The 9,778-nt window shown below is 40.3% G+C and overlaps 1 protein-coding gene and 1 long non-coding RNA gene across 14 annotated transcripts in view; both read left to right on the forward strand.

The window, feature by feature from the left end:
• LOC105487840 (PPARG coactivator 1 alpha) overlaps window positions 1–9,778 on the forward strand; it is a 716,435-nt gene that overhangs the window by 281,296 nt on the left and 425,361 nt on the right. The window lies entirely within an intron of this gene.
• The window catches only part of LOC105487841 (uncharacterized), an 80,450-nt gene that overhangs the window by 37,557 nt on the left and 33,115 nt on the right, over window positions 1–9,778 (forward strand). Inside the window, exon 3 of the long non-coding RNA XR_011621424.1 lies at window positions 8,225–8,347. This is a non-coding gene — a long non-coding RNA (uncharacterized lncRNA). The remainder of the gene's footprint in view (window positions 1–8,224; window positions 8,348–9,778) is intronic.

Consider the following 9,778-nt stretch of genomic DNA (forward strand, 5'->3'; position numbering starts at 1 on the left):
ACAAGCACACAAACTACCTGGCACTTGCCTGCCTCTCAGCTCTACCTGGTACCACTTTTCTGCCCCTGCTCACAGTGTCTTAGCTACATTGCTCTTCCTCAGTTCCTGGAATTTCAATGACTTTGGAATTATGTTATGCCATTGCCTTACACATTGGAATTACATTAGAGCTGCACACAGTCCATAGAGAGGATAATTGGCATGTTCTTTGCCATCTCAGGCTTTTGGATATGCTGTTCCCTCAACCTGGAATACCTTTTCCTACAAGCTTTACTTAATCAACTTTTACTCATCCTGCAAACCTTATTTTAAATATTCCATCTGCAAAAGATTCCTAAATCTAAATCAGGCCCCTCATGTTATTCTCTTTCAAGGGACTCCAGTGCTTATTCTTTAGGGCATTTATCAAACATTTGTGATTATATATTTGCTGGTATGCTTACTTAACGTTATCTCCTCTGCTAGACTATGAGAGCCATGAAGGGAATGTAGCTCTGTATATTTTTCACCCATGTTGCATAAAGACCAACGAAGTGCCTACATTTTAACAGATGCCTAATCTTCAATTATTATATGCTAGGTGAATAAATGAATGAATGATCATATAATTGTTGATCTTGAAGGGATCATAGCAGACATCTACTGTAAAAGCTCTTTCTTAGAGGAAGATACTGAAACCAAAGATTTTAAGTAATGTTAACTAAGCCAGGTTAAGTTAAACAGATAAAAAGGTAGTTGATGGCAGAACCAGGACCAGAACGTGGGGCTCCTGAACTCCAAACCCATGATTTTCCTTTTAGGTAATTTTATAGGTAGCTTAACATGGTGGTTAAGAGTGAAGATCCTAGACTCAGCACTTACTGGCTGTGTGACTGTGAGCAAATGACCAAATTCCTCAGCACCTCAGTGTCTTTATCTATATAATGGGCATGAAAAGACTGCTCACCTCATCTGGTGGCTATGATAAATAAATGAGATGATCTAGGTGAAGCACCTAGAGAAATGCCAGCTCACAGAGCATGCTCAATAAACATTAGCTATCATGGCATCACCAGCGCTACCACTGCCATCATCATAATCATCATCTTGAGCCAATGAGGGCATTTGCAGATGCCAAGTGACACCATCTTAAAGTGCATAGGCAAAGGGGACTAGTACTCATGGCATCCGGTTGCCTGAGAAGCTAGAAGTCCCTAAAGAAGCAACGGAAACTGCAGTTGCATGGCCCTTATTGTAGGAAGAGTAACGTTTGGCAATTTTTAAAAAACTGTATTTAAGGAAAAGGTACATGAAGCTTTTCTGCAAATAGATGCTCATCTGGAAAATGCCGCTGACTGCATGTGCAGAAGCAGCCTCAGTGGTTCCAGGAGGTTTTTTTTTTTTTCAAGCAATTAGCTGCTCTCTCTTGGCAGCTCTGCCCATGGTTCTGGCAACCAGAGCCACCGAAAGGGTTTAAAGAGCCATCGTGCCCCAGAAAAGGAACATGTACTCCAAGTGGCTCCAACTGGGTACTCACTTCTTTGCAACCGATCATTGGCCATAATAAAGTGTGAGGAATAGCAGCAAATGTTTGTTGAGCCCTTGGTCACCACCTGCCAGGCACTGTTTTAAGCCCTTTACCAGTATTCATACCCAGTTAATTATCCCAACAACTCTGGTAGGTAGGCTCTAGGCAGTGAAGGACACCAAGATCCAGAGAGCGTGAATAAACTGCCCAAAGTCACACAGTCAGAATGTGGCACATTATGGATTTGAACCCAGGTGGTCTGATCCGGAAGAGCCCATGTTATTAATAACTAGAAGATCCTAACTCATAGGAGGCACAGCTGTAGTAGGCGAGAGGTGAAGTTATTGGAAACCCAAATACCTATTCTGACGTTGCTTGACTCTAACTTACTGAATTTGCAGAAGGGTCCTCTTTGCATCCAGAGACATTTGGCACAATGTCTCTCTGTCTCTATTTGTGTGTTTCTTTCTTTCTTTCTTTTTTTCTTTTTGAGACAGAGTCTCGCTCTGTCGCTCAGGCTGGAGTGCAGTGGCGTGGTCTCTGCTCACTGCAAGCTCCGCCTCCCGGGTTTACGCCATTCTCCTGCCTCAGCCTCCCGAGTAGCTGGGACCACAGGCGCCCGCCACCACGCCCAGCTAATTTTTTGTATTTTTAGTAGAGACGGGGTTTCACCGTGTTAGCCAGGATGGTCTCGATCTCCTGACCTCGTGATCTGCCCGCCTTGGCCTCCCAAAGTGCTGGGATTACAGGCGTGAGCCACCGCGCCTGGCCCTATTTGTGTGTTTCTTATCTCTGTCTTGCTCTTCGTCGCTGTCTCTCCCTCCCTCTTCCTTTGCCCACCCTCTCTCTGCCCCACACAAGGCTGAAGTCTCCCATCTTCACACAGTTTGTAGGGCTGATCCTTGGCATGTTCAGCAGAGGTATTAACATGCCGCAAATTCATGAACATTCAAATTGAACTTGCTGTGCGTGGGTAGCCAAAGATTACTTTAATATATTTTTTTCTTTTTTGTCCTCCTCTCTCCCTTCCAGATATGTGTAAGTAGAATCTGACCTAGGGATGATTCTTCATACATATAATGCTTTTACTGCTTTAAAGGAGAGGAAAAAGTTAAAATTCTAGAGCCCTGAAAGAAAGCAATATTCTCAACTTTAAAAAAAAAAAAGAATTTGTTCTTTCCAGCTATAAGCATTCAATAAATCACCCATACAAAGAACTTAATCTTTAAACTGAAAGTTGGCAGCTGCTCTAACTTGCTTCTCGGACTGGTGAGGGGAGAAATACGACACCACCGTCTCTACCCTTGAGAAGGAACCGTGGTTACGTATTGATTGTGTATGTTCGGAATACTGTGATTTTATAGAGGAGCATTTCTAGGGTACTGGAGGCTGCTCATCTTATTTTTTATTTTTTATTTTTGGAAAATCCCAAGATTTGCTTTGTAAATATGAGCCTGACTTAGTCTTCAGTTTTAAGACGAAAAATCATCCACCTCTCTGTTTCACAGGTATATGACTTCAGAATTGTAATGATTTTGGAATTACACTGTGACAGGTTGAGGTTTATTTATTTATTTATTTTTGGAGGGTGGTGAAGGACATAATTACTCAAGTTTCAGGAACTCTCTGGTATTTCATGAGGGAAAAATGTCAACATTTGGTACATCTGATGATTTCATTTTATATGTGTGAAAACAGAGGCAAATGCCTTTGTTTGAGGAGAGTAATTGTATAGATCAGTCTCCGTACTTTTCTCGAACACACTGTTAAAATAATAATTAAGCCTCTCCACCTGTTATACCGTGAACAAATTCTTCTTCTCAGAAAACTGTGCCTTTCAAGCAGCTCAAAGTACCACCCAGATGAGGATAGGAGTAGGACACACCTCTCCTCTTTCCAAGGCTTCTTTTTCCTGACTCCTTTTGTCTATTTTATTTTCCTTCCCTTTCTGCCTCTTCTTATTCCTATCTCCTTCTTCCCCATCATTTCTCTTCTGGAGAGAGCTATTTCTTGACCCTGAAAGATGATTTTTGCTGGGCTGTCTTTGAGCCATATTGGGATTCAGTGCCTCATTCTATGTGTTTTGAGCCAAGTGGAATTTCAGGTCAGCTCTGGAGGATGAAAAAGAAGATGCACATGAGGAGGAGAGACCGTCACCAGTGCCAAGAGCAGCATCATTACTTTCACCTGCCCAAGCCAAGGCTGGGCCCGGAGGATGGACACCAATCCACCAGCTGATATTTATTGAACACCTGCTGCATGTGCAGCCTTCAACTAGGTCCTGGGGAGGCACCATTTCTGCCCTTGGGGACATGATGAGATTAGTTGTTGTAAAACTAAGGCACCTCCCACAATACCAGGTATGGATTAAGCACCTAGTAAAGATCAGTGGATTAATTTCTTAAACACCTCTTCAATATTAGTTTCAGAGGTCTTAAAAGACCCATGGGAGGTGGGAAAGAAAATTAGTTTAATGTTCACCTCTGGATCATCTGTTATCTCACTAGAAAACAGAATATTTATTTTTTTTCCAGTAAATTTACATATTTTCCTTAAGAAGTCAGTTTCCTAATTTCCAAACTGGGGATAATAAAAGTACCAAACTCTGGGTGAAATACTTAAAACAGTGCCAAACATGTTGTTATGTTCTATTACTATCATAATTGCTGTTATTGGTTTCAAATCCATTGGCATCCTAGAATTTTTGTCCCCAATTCCAGGTAGCTCAGCAATTCTTTTACAACATCACACTTCACCTAATGATATCAGAGGACAGAAGTGCAACTGAGAGAGTTGGACACAAGGCGTCCAGGAGATAATCCTTCAGGAATGCAGCAAAAGAAGATTCAGCAGCTTTGTTTTACTTTTTTGGAAGCAAGTGTTTTCACACCAGGCCCTTTTTTTAAATGAAGTTTTCTATGTACTGCATGTGAAGTTTCATATCTTTTCTTTAACTTGCAAACTGATCATTTCCCAGAAGCTAGACTACTGTCACATTTTATTTAAAAAAACATTTCTGCGAGGAAAGCACTAAGTTGAATCTTGCATTTTTCCTTTATCACATGTAGATCCTTTTCAAGATCAGATGTTCCTGATACAGGTAACAAGGTCATTGAAGGGGAAGGAAAGAGCAGAGTGAGGAAGAGAAACCGGTACACATGATAAGATAATTTTGTATCATGGGAATATTGTCCCACTTGCTGCAAGTCTGTTCTGAATATCAGCCTGGATTTCTCTACAGTCCAATGTCTCCCAGGGTGCTGGAAACACACCGGGTGTCTAATGACCATCGCAAAGCTCTTTTCTAGACCTTAAAGAAACTTCCTAACTTTGATTTTATTACTTCCCTCTGGCCCATCTTTGAATGCAGATACTCCCTTTCAATGAGATAACTCTTCAGTGGTTGGAAGGCGACATAACATGGCCAAGAGCCTAGTCTTTGGAGACAGACTTCCTACCCCAGAGCCTGAATCTCACAAGCTTGTAACTAGTATAACTGGGTAACTTAGTGAGCACCCTGTGCCTCAGTGGTCTCATCTATGAAATGGGGGTAATAAGAGTTCCTCTCTGACTGGGATGAATATATATACAGAGTGCTTAGAGCAGTGTCTGGCACTTAGAAGTCCTGGAGAAGCATTTGCTTGTGTTATTGTGCTAGCTATAGAGACTTTTACCATGTGCCAGGCACTCTGATAACTGCTTTATCTCAAATATGTCATTTTGCCCTTATTTCCGTCTGGTCCTCATTACATCATTTCTACTTGGAGTATTGCATAAGCTATTTTGTCTTCCTCTCAGCACTTCTCAGAGCCTGAGGTCATTTATGTTATTTCTTTGCATGTTTATTGTATCTTCCCCAAACACTGGGAGGGAAGCTTATTGTGGGCAGAAGTACTGTCTGTCTTGTTCATCATGTTATTCCTGGCACCCAGGACAGCCTGGTGTGTTGTAGGCATTCATAAATATTGTTCGACGTGGTTCTCTTGTTTTGCAGAATTACCCTGAATATCTTGACCATTTTATCACGTGACTTGGTTTCTAGATTTTTCTCCAGCCTTATTAACCTTATTCCTCTTAAAGAGGGGTACCAAGCGTTAGAGAAATGCAAATTGAAACCACAGTGAGATATCATCTCACGCCAGTTAGAATGGCGATTATCAAAAAGTCAGGAAACAACAGATGCTGGTGAGGCTGTGGAGAAATAGGGACGCTTTTACATTGTTGGTGGGAGTGTAAATTAGTTCAACCATTGTGGAAGACAGTGTGGCAATTCCTCAAGGATCTAGAACTGGAAATACCATTTGACCCAGCAATCCCATTACTGGGTATATACCCAAAGGATTCTAAATCAGTCTACTATAAAGGCACATGTACCCATATGTTTATTGCAGACCTATTTACAGTAGCAAAGACTTGGAGCCAACCTAAATGCCCATTAATGATAGACAGGATAAAGAAAATGTGGCACATATACACCATGGAATACTATGCAGCCATAAAAAAGAATGAGTTCATATCCTTTGCAGGGACATGGTTGAAGCTGGAAGCCATCATTCTCAGCAAACTAACACGAGAACAGAAAACCAAACACTGCATATTCTCACTCATAAGTGGGAGTTGAACAATGAGAACACATGGACACAGGGAGGGGACATCACACACTGAGGTCTGTCGGGGTGGGAGCAAGGGGAGGGAGAGCATTAGGACAAATACCTCATGCATGTGGGGCTTAAAACCTAGATGACGGGTTGACAGGTGCAGCAAACCACCATCGCCCATATATACCTACGCAACAAACCTGCACGTTCTGCACATGTATCCCAGAACATAAAGTAAAACTAAAAAAAAAAAACAAAAAACAAAAAATGGGGTGCCAAGAACTGTGTGCAATATGATAGATGTGATCTTGTCTCCTCAGAAGGATACGTTCTTTCACAGGATAACGGAACTTTCTCTTGTTTTCTCGGGGTAAGGTCTCGATGGCTTTTGTATTGCTGTTTCAGTCAGGTACCGCTTATTAGCTACTGGCCAACTTAGACTTTAGGAAGCTAGATTTTCTTGCTTGATTACAGTTGACCATGTAGGACTTTATTTTTATTCTTGTTAAATTAAGTTTTCTTGGCTGTGTGCCTAAGTTTCTGTTTGTCAAGATGTCTTGGAATTTTCATTCTGACATCTATTGTATGAGGTCTTTCTCTTAACTTCACTCATCCATACCTAGTTAAGGCTGTGTGATTTTTGCACCTTCCTCCATGGAACTGGCAAACATGTGGATTTGGATAGAGTCTGTGGCACCCAATTCAGACCTCCCATATTGACATTCATCAAAAAAAAAATTACCATGGTTACCTACAATAGTAATAGCTAGTGTTAATTAAGTACTTAGCATGTGTGAGTTTTTGTTCTAAGAATTTCAAATGAATTAGCTCATTTAATTCCTACAACAACTCTATAAGGTAGCTACCAATATTATCCCATATATTCATGGGAAAACTCAATAACTAATAATATGAGGGAAATAAAACAATTTACCCAAGACACTTAGGCAGAGTTGGAACTAACTAAGGGGAAAATTTGAACCTGTGTTTTTCACTGCAACACAACTGGGCTATGATCGCTCTTGTAGATACTGACTCATTAGTCAATACTTCCTGCTTACGATGATTTTTAACTATTAGTAATTCACCTATGAGTAACAGCTTATTCTCAAAGAAGCCAGGGAGCATTTTATCCAATGTTGTGACCAAGTTAAGATTTACTTGTTTATGGCATTTCCCTGATACTGTTTATAGGCAATAATTGAAGGGACAAAAATATGTTCCCCAAACTGGAAGCTGGTTTATTGTGGACTTGCAACTACTTGCTAGATGAGGCAGAGGTAAACTTCTTTGTCCCAGAGGGATGATGTTTTGCGTCTTGATTTTGTGAATGACACAGGAACGATGGCTTTAAATGCTCCCACTTAAAAGCTTATGTTGAGGATCAAAAGTATCCCAAAATGCCATGGGCATTGGGACTAGTCCAACAGCCTTTGCACATTTATATTCCAGTCCACATGGGTGAGAATGACCAGTTTCATAGCCTCAAAGTCATGTAAGGGCCTGTGATATTTACCATGCCCAACCTCAAGTTGCTTATTCAGATCGTGAGTGCTGGAAAGAGTAAAAAAGTCAGTGGGGACCAATAAAATAGTAGCTGCCTATGGGTCCGGGGTTGGAACCCTTGCACATTCAGATGGCAGGGTGTTGCTAAAGTAAGTGACTGATAAAATTGTCCTTTCCATCAGAGATCCCTTTGCCTTTTCTGTATAGCTGAGAGCCAAAGGTAAAGAGTTGAAGCTCATCAGAGGTGGCTAAAGCAATGGTTCCCAGAGTGTAGCCGGAATGATGATTTTTAAGTGGCACACAGGTGAATATATACATTTTAATTTTAAGTTATGTAGAAAAAATGTAACCAGTTTATGAAACAAATTATCTCATGGTTATTATCACTTAGGATTAGGCAAAGTAAAAAGTGTGAGTCAATTTGAATTTCATTTAAAGAAAGATGTTCAGTAAATAACAATATATAGGTAGTTTGCAGATTAGCAAAGATTGCGAAAGGGAGATGTAAATGAATACGGTTTGGAGACTATTGGGCTAATGCAATGTTAATTAAAAATGTAATGTTATATATGTAAATGATACTAAAAGTTTTTCATGCTGATTATATTTTCAGAGCTCAAATTCAACATGTAGTCAGAGTGGATACAGTCATTCATTGGAGGAAGAAAGGTTAATGAATAGAAGAAAAGCAGTGACAATGGTACATCCTAGACAGACAACACTCCCTGGTAGCATGGTGGGTTGGATCTATGAATAAAACACAAACACAGGAATAATTAATCTCTACTGATCAAATAATCCCATGTTTTTGTCTTTTAGTGTGACATTAACCCTCTCACTCCCAACTTCTATTTATTAATTATAAAATAATTCTTATTTTTCTGTAACAAATAAAAAACATGTCAGTTGAGACAAGCTTGACTATCTGAAGTACGTTTTTAGCAGTGGTACTATATCAGCTAGCTCCTGCTGTGTAACAAACCACCTCAAGATGTAGTGGTTAAAATAGCAACCACTTATGTATCTCATGATTCTGTAGTTCTGCAATTTGGGCTTGTCTCATCTGGGTTCACGTATGCTTTTGCAGTGAGCCGATGGTTAGCTAGGCAGCTTTTTATTGGGGGGCTTGGCAGGCTGTCACCTGGGCTAATGAGGGTAGCTGAGCTACATGTCTCTTATTATCTAGCAGGCTAGCATGGGCTTGTTCTACCAGCAAGGGTAGGATACTAAGAGAGAGAGAGAGCATGGAAGAGTGCAAGACCTTTTGAGCCTCAGAACTGGCAACAATACTGCTCTGACACACTAGATAGGTCAAAGCAAGTCCCAAGGCCAGCTCAGATGCAAGGGGAAAGAGACTCTGCCCTGGGAGGAGAGGAACTGCACAGTTACATGATAAAGGGGACTTGCTCCAAGGGAGGGAAACATTATGGCCTTTTTAAATTTTGTACTTTTGCAATTTGTTACAACCAGTTGGCAAATATGTCACCTTGGACAAGTCTCTTCACTTTTGCAGGTCTTGGTGTTCTTGTATGTAAAAAGGAGATAATATACTAGACCCTCAGCTCTCACAGTTGCAACCATGCCATGTAAATCAAACCAGTCACAGATTACTCTACAGAACAGAACTTAACTCATAAAGAGATGTGAAGAGTCAGTAAGACAATGAATGCACACTGCTTAGTCCTGGCACAAAGAAAGATCCCATAAACAGCAATGGCTCTTTTGTTATTAACAACAACAAAAAAAATTGAAGATAAGCTGTAGGTGAATAATACGGAATAGGTTATGATTAAAAAAGAAACAAAAACAAAAGACAAAACAAACCTATTGTAGTGATATATGAGTTTACCCAAAAATCTACAACTGCTTTGCTATAAAATGTATTTGTTCATCACCAGTTGATGGTTTTTGAAATCAATTATTTTTATTGTCTAACAAAGGGCACTTTGTTGAGTGCTTCATTATCTGCAGAAATGCTTTAGCATTCGCACCAAAGCTCAGCACTCAAATGCTGGCACTGGCAGTACCTCTTAGTGATAATTTTCAAGTTAAGTATTATGCATCAGGTAAATGATTGTGCATATAAATGGTCATTTTAGATTGTGCATTAGCAGGTAGAAATGGACAATCTCTTTCAATAAATATTCGACTTATTTTTTCCCTACAG

Source organism: Macaca nemestrina, chromosome 3 (assembly GCF_043159975.1).
Source record: "Macaca nemestrina isolate mMacNem1 chromosome 3, mMacNem.hap1, whole genome shotgun sequence".
Lineage (NCBI taxonomy): Eukaryota > Metazoa > Chordata > Mammalia > Primates > Cercopithecidae > Macaca > Macaca nemestrina.